Genomic DNA, 14,138 nt, shown 5'->3' with positions numbered 1-14,138 from the left:
CACTGCTGAGGCCCTAGGGAGTTAGCCCTATGTCTTGCTCACACTTCTACTAAAGCATAACATTCTGTCCCCTGTGTTCCTCCAAGAAAAGTTTGCAGATAAATCAGCAGTTTTTATGATATAGCAGCTGTTTAGACTTGTCCACATTAATTGTGAATATTAACAGGACATTTTCTCTTTCCCATTTGATATGGATTTGCTTTTTCTGGTCCTGTTTCTGTAGCATACCGTTTAGCATCTAGCTTCCCATCTGGTTTTCCAAGCTTCAGTTTTCACTGAGCACACTTGTTCTACTTTAGTTAAACGTTTATTATCTTTTATTAATGGGCAAAATTTTCCAAAAACTGTTTTATTAGATTTGCTTGCTTCTATTCAGGATTGCTTTTCAGGAATAAAGTCAGAGCAAAAAGTGGTTTCTAGGAATTTTGGTGTCTGTTAGGGATTTTGGTATTTAACTTGGGCATAAAATGCATGGCAGTGTACAAGAGAAATACAGTTCATATGGAACTATGTCCAGCTTTCTTGGAAATCACAGGGAGACATTTCAGGGATTGGTGCCTTTGAGATAATGACAGCATTGTTAAGGGATAAGAAGACTGGGAATGAGATTGCTGTGAAGTAATAGAAGCTGCAGGTCTGAAATTACAGATAAAATTTCATGGCACGTAAGCTTAAGTACAACATGGGTTTCACAAGAAATTGCTGCTTACACTGCAGACTTTTGGGAGATTATACTCTAGATTCTGTAGCACTGGTATCTTCTGTTTCCACTTTTTTACATTCATAAACCCACACAATTTGAAAAATTAATTTTGGTGAATATTATAATGCCTCTAAGTATTCTTTTAAGAGCTTCTTATTGTTTATTAAGAGCTTATCTTATTGTTTGATATGCATTATATTGTTGATTTTTAGTTTGCTACTTTTCTGCCTGAAACTTGAAACATTTTCCATACATGATTTCCTATTTTAGGAGAAAATGCTGACTTTAAAATTTCAGTAATGCTACATAATTGGATAAACCTTCTTTTCTGTCCCTCTCATTCTTCCTTCAGGTATCGATAGGGAGCACTTCAAGGAAGATTTTCAAGTGTATGAGGTTTTTCTTTGCCAAAGATTTGAAGTCCCACATACCTTTACATTAGGCTTCAGTGGCTTTAAAGGAGTTGAAAATAGAGGAAGCTGGGAGATAGCTAGTTAAGAAGCAAAAGATTGTCTTAAACATTTGCCTATGAGTGATCCTGCAAAGCCTTAGTTAAATTGTTCCTGTGAATAGTTATTCTTACATTCAACAGCCATTGCTTCACGTGTAGTTTACTCCTGAGATCAGACTTAGTTAGCTTAAGTTTGCTGAGAAGTAAGGTGTCTGCAGGCATGCAGATAGTTCTGTTAGTCTCTCTGTAACAGCTCAACCTGTAGGCCAGTTCAGGCAACCTGGAAAGTAGAGTAGAAATATCAGAAGGAAAAACTTCCACAGTGGTTCCTGGGACTGAATGCTGCCCATAAAAGTATTTGTTCATCTATCAGACAATGAGAAAGCTAGATGCCAGGAAATGCAGCTGAAAGTCAAGTAGATCAACATTTACATGTTAGGCAGCCCATCAGGTATGTGTCTACCTGAAGGGTATTGAATATCTCTTTTTCTACAGAAACCAAATAAAAGTATGCGGGTGGCTCTCGAAGCAATGCCTCCTATTGATTTCCATGGAAACAACATCAGGTACAAAGATCACAATAACACTATGATAGAGTAAGTTCTTAGCTACAAAACGCTATTTTTCAATGTAGTCACCACAATTAGCCTGGCATTTTTGCCAGTGTTGAACAAGAGCCTGCATGCCATGCTTGTAAATACCTGCAGCAGCAGAGGTGACCCACTGTCACTGTCACTACTCCTGACATGCATCACCTACCACCTCACTGTGCTCAAATCCACTGCTTGGTCTTTATCAGCATTCAGCAAGTGTTGATGAATGTCAGTGGGTGCAATATTTTGTGTATGGGTGAATTCAATTCCACACCTTTGCTTCATAGGCACTTCCATATCAGATGCCATTTTGTCAGTGTGCCCCTCTGCTGCCATCTGTCACATAACAAGAAAATGTAAAGGAATACTGGTGGGAAGGTACAACCTCTACTGCCATACCACCAACATCCCCCTCTGATGTCGTGGCTGACATAATGAAACAGGAGGCATTACTTTCAGAGCAGCCCTCATAGATAAGGAGAACTGATAAAAGGAGATATAATTGCAAAAAGAGTGTGTGGGTCTGGCTGTTGCTACAGTGTGAGTGTGCAAGGATCTGTTGATGCTACAGTTCAGCTATGACAAGTGAAAAAACAGAAACCAAGCTTTAAGAAGAGGTATTTGACTGCACCTGATTGTGTGCAACAAACCTTAAAATCTAGTACTATGAACTCCATTAATAAAATGTTACCTCGTATATCTGCAGTTGAAAATACCATCATACAGGTTAAAGAAATTCAACATCAAAGTGCTTCTGGACAGTTGCTGTGTGTTTTGTGGGCTTCTGTGCTGAGTCTTGTAGTTATCCTAATTTTGTCTGAAATGATTATAAATTTGCCTTAATATAGAGTTTTAAAACACTGGAAACCCGTCAAGAAAAAATACATCCTCTAAAAAAGAAAAGGTGCGTCCATGTGATCGATGAAGCTTCAAGAAATTTCATTTGATCCCTTTGGCAACCAACCTACAAGCAGTCTCTAACAAGACCTTAATGTGTATCAGACCTTAGGAATTGCTGAAATCCTGAGAAATACAAAAGTAGAAATGAACTTGTTCATATTTCTTTTCCCACAGTGATGAAGTAAAGGTCTAATACTTATACTTTAACAGTGGTGTTGAGTAAGTGCTGTGATTGAAGGGAAAGGTGAGTGCAGAGCTGTCTGAAAACCCTGAAGGCTTTGCCCTTTTCAGTTCAGGTATGAAGGTGCAAAGTTTAATGATATCCCTTTATGAAAATGTTAAAGATAATTTAAACAATGTTGGCATGAATAAAGGCACTATCTGTTTTTTGTAATGAAGCCGTTAGGGTGATGAGCTGCTTGTCTTGATACCAGAAGCTGGTATGAAATAGCCAAAAGCAGAACTTCTTGCAGATACTAGCTCCCCAGAGTTTACAGTACAACTTAATTTGCAAAAGCTTCAGAGCAATAGTAGACTCTCTGATAGAATATTTTCATGTTTGCATGCATATTACTAGCTGTCTCATTCCTTCTTATTTTAGCATACTTGTAAGCATACTTTGCTACCAGAAATTAAATTGAATTATCAATTGTTAGTAAATGCATGGTTGGGCTACTCCTAAAGCTGAAGGCTTGAAAGTAAGGGATGATTCAACACACTGCCTTGGAAACAACCACTTCAGCTCATTGAAATAAAATTCACTTCTTCATTTATTTCCTTTTATAGAGTATAATTTACCTTGGAATCCAATTCAATGTCTTTGTATTTCAGATTTCACTGATAACACTGTATATTTTCCTATTTACGTTAGTTACACTGAGTTTATGAGAGGCAGTTGTAGGTTCTGCTTATCTGGTAAACAGTTGCTTGAGTGATTTAATTTACTGAAGTGCAGGGAATGGAGGAAACTTTTTTTTGTCGTTGTTATTCAGTAAGTTAGAGGCAATTGACAGACATGTAGGATAGCTGGACAAAGTGGCACCTTTCAGTTCACTTTGCATTGAAATAACATCATTTTCCACTTTGTTTTAAATGACATTTCATCTCACACTGTACCGTTCCAAGGAGGCGTCACTACTGTTTTCAGTTATTCTGCTGTCCTCTGTCCTCTGTGGGTTGGGGCTGCATGTCTTGGTTATTTGACAAGCTCCTGGTGTTGGTGCAGCGTTTTGATCAGAAAGAGAAAAGGCTGTGATTGTGCTGAGGGCTGTCATGAAGAGGTATTGGCAAAACCAAGCAGCATTCTGGACTTTCAGTCTGCAAGTTTCACAAAACAGTTATTTGGCTGCCAAATATCAGTCAGTTTTCATCAGCTGCACTGAAAGAAAAAAATAATATTGTTCCTGTAGGCATGATGGGCTGGAAGATTCATAGCAATACACAACTAACTTTGTGTTTTCTGAGCTGTTCCTCTCCTTTGCATAGGTGGTTCAGTGTTGTTGTCAGAACTCTGGTGTAGTTCACAGGCAGGATTCTTTCTGTCGTCTGCTCAGCAGTTGCTGGCCCTTACGATCTAATGCCAGGAGTGGAGGAAATTGTTTGCAGTCGTGTGAAAGTGCACTGGCCCTGGCACAGGGCTGTCACTCAGTAGGGTGAGATGGGGAGCTTCCTTGAGCCTCCTTCTGGGGCTCTGCATTTCCACACAGCTTTCTGTCAGGCCTTGAAATTAAACTGATACTTGAAGCAAGAACTGACTCAGCTGGTACTGACACAGCTCCAGTAATATGTGCAACCTCTTTTGTAAAATCTGCTGATAAAACCTTGCTTCTGTTGGAGTTGATGGAAAGGTTTGAAGGCAGGAAGACACCAGAGACTTGAGCAGGAGTGGAGTTTCCCCTTTTAAGACTTTGGCTTACAGTATGTAATGGACTTGGTTGAGGAAGGGGTGGTCCAGGAGCATCTAGATGGCATCAGTGTGCCCAAATCCATGGGCCCTGATGGGATGCATCCACGTGTGCTGAGGAAGCTGGCAGAGGTGATTGCTGAACCGCTTTCTATCATCTTCGACAGGTCTTGGAGAACAGGAGAGGTGCCTGAAGACTGGAAGATAGCCAGTGTCAGTCCAGTGTTCAAAAAGGGCAAGAAGCAGGATCTGGGAAACTACCAGGCCAGTCAGCCTCACTTCTGACTCTGAAAAGGTGATGGAAAAGCTTTTTCTGGATGCCCTCTCCAAACAATTGGTAGAAAAGAAGGCTATCAGGAGTAGTCAGCATGGATTCACCGAGGGAAACTCATGCTTGACAAGAGTCATAGCCTTCTGTGATGGCATTACCGGCTGGGTAGGTGGGCAGTGGATGTTTTCTACCTTGACTTCAGCAAAGCTTTTAACACTGTCTCCCATGACATCCTGAGAACGAAGCTGAGAAAGTGTGGGATAGATGAGTGGACAGTGAGGTGGGTTGAGAACTGGCTGACTGGCTGAGCTCAGAGGGAGGTGATTGGTGGTGCGGAGTCTGATTGGAGACCTGTGACTAGCAGTGCTCCCAAGGAGTCAGTACTGGGTCTGGTCTTGTTCAATATCTTCATCAACAACCTTGATGAGGGGATAGCGTCCACCCTCAGCAAGTGTGCCGACAACAAAAAGCTGAGAGGAGTGGCTGAAAGACCTGAAAGCTGTGCTGCCATTCAGCAAGACCTGGACAGGCAGGAGAGCTGGGCAGTAAGAAACCAAATGGGGGTTAATAAAAGCAAGTGTAGAGTCTTGCACCTGGGAAGGAAAAACCACAAGTATGAGTACAGATTGGGATGTGACCTGCTGGAGAGGAGCTCTGTGAAGCACCTGGGAGTCCTGGTGGATGACAGGTTGGCCATGAGCCAGCAGTGTGCCCTGGTGGCCAAGAAGGCCAAGGGGATCCTGGGGTGCATTCAAAGGAGTGTGGCCAGCAAGTCGAGGGCGATGATCTTTCCCCCTCTACTCTGAGCTGGTCAGGCCTCACCTGGAGTACTGTACCCAGTTCTGGGCTCCCTGGTACAAAAAAGACAGGGATCTCATGGAGAGAGTCCAGTGGTGGGCCACAAAGATGATAAAGAGCCTGGAGCATCTCCCTTATGAGGAAAGGCTGAGCAAACTGAGTCTGTTCAGCTTTGAGAAAAGAAGACTCAGAGGTGATCTTATTAATGTTTATAAATACCTTAAGTGTGAGAGTGAAAGGGACACGGCCAACTTCTTTTCAGCTAGCTGTGATGACAGGACACGGGGAAATGGCTATAAACATGAGCATAGGAAGTTCTGCACCAATATACAAAGGAACTTCTTCACAGTGAGGGTGACAGAGCACTGGAACAGGCTACCCAGGGAGGCTGTGGATTCTCCTCTGGAGATGTTCAAGACCCACCTGGATGCCTACCTGTGCAGCCTGTTGTAGGGAGCCTGCTTTGCAGGGGGTTGGACTCGGTGATCTCTGGAGGTGCCTTCTAACCCCTACTGTTCTCAAGGTAAGCACATCAAAATTCAAAAGCATTGTAGAGTCATCTAAAAATGTCCTGAAAGGGCATGTTTTCTGTTGCTTACCAGAACCAGCTGGGATTTTCTTTTGTGTGCTGTATTATTGCCTGCTTTCTCTCTTTGCCATTGATGATAAGCAAAAGATTAATACAAAAATAGAACTTAGCGAAAAATCAGAATCAATGTACAAATGTGACATCGGAAAGTTTTGTTTTTAAAGGGAGACAGTACTTGTTTGATGCAACCTGTATTATTATGACTTCCAACCCAAGCCATTCTATGATGTTACAACTGCCAGGCTGCATGTGCCAATGAATGTTTTTGGGGCTTTTTGTAACATACTACATGACCATGCATTTAGGTTCTGTGATTTCAGAAGCTTCACACCACCTGCTAGGTGATGACCTGCAATGCATGTTGCATTTACAGGACCAAATGTTATTGCCATTGTGTACACTGAAGGATTCAGAGCAATTGCAGACTGCTGTAGTTGGGTCTGCAAAAGAAAATGAAACACAGTTCCAAGTGTTAAGGAATTTCCGCAAAGGTGATATTTAAGGATAAAGTTCCTAAGAAGAATATGATTTGAAATAAAAAATTAGTTTGTTTTACAGTAACAGACTAAGCAAAGAAAATTTCCCTTTTTTTTTTGAGGAACACAACGTTAGCAGGTAGCAGCCGTACAAACCAAGAGGTTTCTATTAACTGACATGGTGCATTCTTGTCAATAAAGATGTATGTATACGTACCTTTTGGAGATGATTAAGATTGTTTTGAGCATGGTTAATGACAAAGGACATATAAACAGGATGACTCATTTGGTTATAAATGTTAAGTAAAACCAATTATTTGCATTGGTGATAGAGTATGGCATCCAACATGGACAAATTTTTGTTTAACATAGAAATTTTCTTTTTAAGCCTTATATATTACCATTCTGATATAGTGATGTATTTTTTCATCTCCTAAAAAAATTACTGAAGGAGATTTTCATTTAGGAATTGTTTCATATCTCAATAAAATTTTATATGTATGCATATACATTTGCTCTCCTGAGAGAAATGGCAAGGAATCATCTCTGTTTAAAGCTGACCAATTCTACTGAAAGTGCTTTATTATTCACTATAAGAATACGTTGACTGAAGGGTTATTTATTATAATATATTCACAGATGCTTTGTTAAGTAAAGTCTGAAATGTTTCAAGGGATGCCATTTCCAGCACCTTCTTCTGAAGACTCCTGATAATCAAATAGGAACATCAGGTAGAACTTTTTCCTTGACTCATGCCCTACTTTCTATCTGCCTGTTTTCTTTTAAACTGTTTTTATAAGGAAAAGCAAATTATTGATTGCACTGCTCTTTTGTTCCTCCATCTGCTTGTTTAACAGTCTTATAAGTAATTTCTGAACCTGGTAGTCAATTTTAACTAAATTTGACTGAGGATTAGAGGTCTCAGAACTATTAAGGTCTTATGCATTTCATGAAAATTGATGCTAAAGAAGAGAGACTCAAGTTAGTGCCCCAGTGAGTGAAGTTCAGTTATGGCTTGCCAGGGGAAATCTGCATAACTGATTGCAAGTTCACAATTGTAAAGTTAAACGTAAGTACTGGCTAGCTCAATCTTTCAGTGAACAGTGGTGTTTGGTGTGGTATTTGTTGTTATCATTTGTCGTTCTTTCTTTTTAAAGTTTTTGCAGAAAGGATTTTTATATTCTTGTATTTGACTCCCATTTGGCTTTGTGGCAACTGAATTTCTTGCATTTTCAGCAAGAAGCTGGAAATTCTAAAACTGGAGCTGGAAATTCTAAAGCTGGAGTTCTAAAACTGCACCGAAATAGGTGGTTGATGAATTTCAGATGCTTTCGAAGCAGTATCCTATATGTTAAGCTTGCAGTTCAGAGATAACTGGCAGGTCACATTCTGTGATTAGTTATGAGAAATCTGCAGAAGTTATGGTTTAGTTCACTTCCAGTTTAGATTGCTCGTTAAAATTTTTATTGGATAACTGAAATGATTTGTTTCAGAAGGAGTTAATGAAATCCCTCTCAGTAATATGTTAGGATAATTAAGGATTTCTATTATTGTAATTTATATTGCTTTAAATATTTTCAACATGCTTTAATTTCATTTCTTGCCAAAGAGTGCTCTTATTTTCATAGCATCGACTGGTTTTATCTGTAAAAGAGCATTGTAGTGTAGCTTGGAGTCCATCTTTATTCAGGCAGTTAATCTTTATTATGACTAATAACGGCTTTTAATCTCACTTAGTCCTCAGGGAATGGAGACATAAATGTTTGAACAAATCTACTTATTAAACCATTTGCTCTGTGACTAGCAGTCACCTGAATGGTGCCAATAAACCTGACCGTGTTCCCAACCTGCTGTAGGAAAGCAGAATTCATAATAACGTATTCACAGGCTTTCAGACCAGTACTTTGTTGCCAGAGAAAACAATTTACAGCCATCTGGCACTACACTGGCCTTGTAGCTTGATTTTCTAGAACTTGACACTTCATCATGCGGCTCATACTCCCCTATATAGGAGGTCTGGAGCTACCTGTGTTGGCTGGAACAGGCAATGCAGATAAAGATGCCATGGGGATAATGAGCATGAAGAGGTGGAAGAAGCTGTTTGCACTCTGCCTACCTTCCTGGTAGGTCAAACTGTGTCTCAAGACACTGCTCTCTCCTAAGTTTTCCAAGTTTGTGCTGAATGTGTAGCTCAAGTTCTAGAGGCTACGTAAGTAGCCCACTGCACACTCACCTATTGCTTCTTCCCAAAGAACAGCTGAACAGAACTGGTTCAAGTGATCCTCCTTTGCACTGGTGTGCCAGGTGACACAATCATGGAATTCCCTTCACTATTTTCCCTTGCAATTACAGATCCAAGAATGGCTTTGTCTTTCTTCTCAGATACCCAGGAGTTTCCTATTAAGAGAACATGGAAGAGTTCCCTTTAAAGAAACTAAGATGTTCTTAATACACTTATGCTGTTAGCTGTATGCACTGTAGACATAATGTCTAGCTCACGGACTATCAAGTGAAGAGTAGACTTACCCAGGATTCTCAGGACTGCTGCACTCTGAAACAGACTAGTTATATTTAGTGTTTGATTTTTCTGAGCCTTGTATGGTGCCTCATATGGTGCTCTGGCTGTCCTATACGTTGCTGGATTTTCTGTAGTTTTTCTCATTAAGTGCAGTGTGCAGGTTGAACAGCAGTCCACAAGAATGGTGGTTTCATTAAATAAATCTTAAGGCATGGATTGCAGGCTCTGGGATATGACAGTGAGCAATGTGGAATAGGGGTGAAAGACTGCATTAAGCAAACCCCATGAGTGTCCATGCAGTCCTCTAGGAGCAATGAACAGTGCATTTATGCACAGAGGGACACATGTTTTGATTTGAGGGGAACAAACTGTTTTTCTCCAAATGAAGGCTGGAGAGTAAGTTATCATTTATTCATTGTTGATCATCAGGTGACCTGGGAGAGCTGTATGGACCAGTTCCCACGTGATACAATCTACTGGATGATATGATGTCATACTGTGGTACTGCATGACAAAAACGACAATACCCAGCTCCCAGCTCCCGGGGCAGGTTTCAGGAGTGGTTATTGCTTCCATTATAAATTATCAGATTTCAGCAGGTCTGGAAGTTACAACCTTTGCTATTTTTATGGTCTTGGTCATGAGTCTAACCATAAGGAAAATACTGCATGGCTTAAGACATTTTCTTTATCTTGACAGAACTTTTTTTTTTCTTTTTTAATCATCTCTTTGTTTATGATCATCATTTTAGAACCCCTTTTGCCATTTCTGTGATTCTGTAATACTGTACAGAAAGGCCTTAACTCATTTCAGTTCTCTCACCATTGCTAAATGAAACTATTGTTTCAGATAGTGAAAATAAGATCCATTGGGTATTTGGATGCTTCTGGATACTGTTTTCTGTCATCACTAGCACAGGAGTAATGACTAAGCATCATACCGGCTCTGAGTCACAGAGGACTAATGTCTGAATTCATACGTGCTTCCTTGGAAGAATCATCACAATCATTTCATGAAGCTTTTCTAATAATAGGTTCATTAATGTGTCCACACACGGAAGAAGTAAAAATTAGGTGCTTTTTCTACAGTTTATTCTTTTTCACTGAGAAAAATGTAGAAGGCATCATTCATCAACCCAAGTCATCTTTCCACCCTTCACACTGCGTGCCCTTGTTAATACTGTAGGGCAAATTAGGAGTGCACTTTTGAAACAAAACTTCCAGCTGTCCATCTTGACTGTGCTCTGCTTCTCATTGTCTTGGAGTATATGGACTACATTCATTTGGGTTAAACTAAACCGGAGGATGGACTCCTAGAACATACCTAATATTTGCCAGCTACAAGTAGGGCATTCAGCATATGGGGCTTGTCCAGAGCTCCTCCAGAAGTCCTTTCAAAAACAAGACAAACAACAAAACCCTTCCATACCAAGTGATCTGCTCTACCAATTCTGTCCTCTTGCTCTTTTTTTAATGTGGAAGCAACAGTGCACAGTGCAATACTAAATGCTTTTAAGGAAAAGAACAACACCACAGAAGAACCATTTGTCTTTGTTTCTTCTTTATCTATTTGAAAAGTAGTTTTGCTTCATGATCTCCTAATGGAACAAGGATGTGTGGGCACTGTGCCATCTTGTGTTGGATATCTAGCAAACCACTAAGGCACTGAACTTTGTCTAGACACATATTCGTAATGTATCTTGTACATCACCAAGAATTAAAATCAACAGCTTTTTTGTGTAGAGGGAGAATGGGGAAAGCAGAAAGTGTTTCAGATGTGTGTCACTTGTTCTTTCATTCATTTTTTATTCGTTTCAGAGGAGTTACTCGAGTTGCACTGTTTTAAACAATGAAAAGGTCTATGTCTTGCTGTCACTTTTTTCTTTATGTACCACCTAATACCTTTGAGGTTATTCAAATAAATGCACTCAGTTCTATTTTCTTGAGTGTCCAATGGCTTAATCATGCACATAAATGTGTGGATGATATTTATTTGACTGTTAATCTGTTAGTCTTTTTGACTTTATAGTAAAGCATACTTTCTTCTTTCCTTAAGAAAAAAAAATAAATGAAAAAAAAGTCGTAATGCTGCAGTTGAGATTTTAAACACACAAAAGTCAGGACATTCAAAATTATGACTCCCAAGGGCTGTAGCACAGACATGTTGTGCATGTGGTGTATATTAAAACAGGGATTTCCTCTCCTCTCTGTACTCTCTTGCGTATTTTCGTCTTTTAGCTTTTTCATACTGGCTGTGCGGGAGCTGCTCTGTGGGAATGGATCGTGCAAGGGCCCAGACGACAGACAGGGGAGTAGATTCCCTGCACATGAGACTCCTGTTCCACTCAGCAGCCAAGGAGCACAGCAAGGAGAGGGAGCGCCTGGGGACAGCTGCTGGCTGTGCAGCAGCACTGTGCGTGGAGCGGCTGGGATGGCAGTACAGTGCCGAGTCCTGTCTCCACTCAGTGCTGGTGTCACGCTAGCTGTTCTCTGCTGTCCATATTGTAGCATTATCCTAACAGGGCTTTTTTTATTCTTCACTTGCGCTACTTGTGAATCTCTTCTTTGGTGTCTCACATACGTGTTGGTTACACAGTAGAATAGAAGAGTTCAGTTGGAAGGAGTCTTCGAAGAGCATTTAGTCCAATTACCTCTTCAAGGCTAACCACCAGATAAAGCAGATTAATGAGGGCATTGCCCTAATCCTCTGGAAGGCTGACAGCACGGGGCATCAATGCCTCTCAGGGAGGCCTGTCCCAGGGTTTGGCCACCTTCGTGGTAAAGAAATTTTTCCTAATGTCAAGTCTGATCCTCTCCTGGCACAGCTTTGTGCCCTTCCCACACATCCTGTTGAGCACAGCCCCACATCTCCCTCTGCTTCCCCTTCCCACGAAGTTGCAGAGAGCAGTGAGGTCACGTCTCGGCCTTATCCAGGCTGACAGCCCAGTGTCCTCAGCCTCTCCTCACAGGGCACACCTTCCTGCCCAGTTAGCAGTTTGTTGCCAATGCTGAATGCTTTTGCAGATCTTAACTTCCTTTTTAAACTGCGGAGCCCAGAAGAGCTGCGCAGTAGTCAAAGAATCGTTAGGTCTTCATTCACAGGCGTGCTGTGAGTATCACAGATACTCCTTGAATGATGCATTTCTCAAGAATCAGATGACAGTGAGGTTGACTGATGATAAAGGCTGGATGCTCCTCAGTGTTTGTGGTGATAAGAATTATCTGAAGAGGCCGTTTTATTTCCTGGGTCCAGACACTTACTTTTATCCTTGCTACTTTTGACGTTCTGTATTCCCACATAACCTGAACGAAGTATTGCATTCTCTTTCATGTGGTTACTGTCTTTTTGCTGGTCATATAAATAACTTCCCGTGTTTTCTGACTTGGCATAGTAAAACTCCCCAAAATTCTTTAACAGTACAAATTTCTGAAGGCTGATAGGTGTAAATTGCCCTGAAGAGAATGTTGGTTTGTTTACAGTTCTCTAAGCTAAATTCTGCAGTGGAAGAGCTGCTCTGTCCAACTGTTTTCTTTTTTAACAAGCCTAAACCATTATACTGGTCTCCGGATTTTTAAAAAAATTACAAGTATTGGAGACTGCCATTATTAGTAGCTAAAAGTTCCTGCTTTTTCAACTCTATAAACATTGGGATAATTAAAATATTATTCTAAATACTTTTGAAATAATAGTTTTGGTTTAGATACTGCTTGTTAAGCACTTACTGTTGTAAAAATAAACACCTTTCTATTTCAAGTTATACAGACAGGATATTATTTCCAAGCACCTCTGGGCAGGGACTGAATGTGTCTTTGTATCTCCAGATTTGGAAGAAGGGCCCTAACCAGCATAGAGTTTCAATATTAATATTAAATGATGATCTTCATATTTGAAAATACTGAATCTGAATACACAGAAATTTGTAAATGCCAGCAACCTCTTTTAAATCATGACAGTGCTTTCTTTTTCAACTACTCATATTTTTCTCTGGCTCTTCTGTATCTCCTTGGCAAACTGACTACTGGAACACAAAGCAGAATAGCAAGACTCTAAAGTTAATAACTGAAATGCAGTTACTTTGAAAATTATTTTCTCATTTCCAATTAGATGGCTAAAGGCTATATTGAGATATGTCAGGTGTGATGAGTATATGCATTACTGGCTTAAGGAGGAATTATATCAGAACTAAATATTCCCACCACTTCAATGTCAACTTCAATGAAGGTGAGTCACAGCTACCTCTGAAGATGGGGCACCTTGTTCTGGTGGCTTCAGGTTACTGAGTCATTTTTTTAATTAAATTTTCTCTCTTATGGTTTAACCCAGCAGGTGGCTGAGCACCACACAGTCATTCACCCACTCCTTTGCCTTCCCAAAGGGACTGGGGAAAGAATCAGGAAAAAACAAAGTAGAACTCACAGACTGAAATAAAACAATTTAGTAAGATACAGAAAAGGAAAAAGATAATAGTTACGACACTAATTATAATATATACGTTAATGTATATAACAAATGCACAAATGATTGTTCACCATCCCATGCCTTGAGCAGCAGAAGAGAGAAAGATGAATTATCACTCTATTCAAAACTCCTCCTATGTGATGTCATACAATACAGAATATCCCTTTGGACAGTTTAAGTCAGCTGTCTTAATTCTGTTCCCTCCCAGCTACTTGGGCCCTTTACTGAAAATGACCTTGTCTCTGTACAGCACTGCTCAGCAAGCAACTATAAGCATTGGTGTGTTATCAACACTGTTTTTCCCCTAGAACCAAAACACAGCATGGTATCAGACACTCCAAAGAAAACAGCTCTATCCCAGCTGAAACTAAGACAATATCCACCCCTTATTCCATACCATCTACATCATGCTCTGGTCCTACCATTTCTACATGTCGCAGCTAATCACCATCATCTATCTTGCTTTTTGGTAGATACA

The 14,138-nt window shown here is 40.3% G+C and overlaps 1 long non-coding RNA gene across 6 annotated transcripts in view; it reads left to right on the top strand.

The window, feature by feature from the left end:
- LOC125690432 (uncharacterized) overlaps positions 1-14,138 on the top strand; it is a 43,319-nt gene that overhangs the window by 14,862 nt on the left and 14,319 nt on the right. For 4 of the 6 annotated variants that reach the window (XR_007375678.1, XR_007375674.1, XR_007375676.1 and 1 more), the window contains exon 2: positions 4,718-7,415. This is a non-coding gene — a long non-coding RNA (uncharacterized LOC125690432). The remainder of the gene's footprint in view (positions 1-4,717; positions 7,416-14,138) is intronic. The other 2 variants (XR_007375677.1, XR_007375675.1) reach the window with 2 other exon arrangements.

This window comes from Lagopus muta, chromosome 3 (genome assembly GCF_023343835.1).
Source record: "Lagopus muta isolate bLagMut1 chromosome 3, bLagMut1 primary, whole genome shotgun sequence".
Classification (NCBI taxonomy): domain Eukaryota; kingdom Metazoa; phylum Chordata; class Aves; order Galliformes; family Phasianidae; genus Lagopus; species Lagopus muta.
This window is presented reverse-complemented; position numbering and strand designations above follow the sequence as displayed.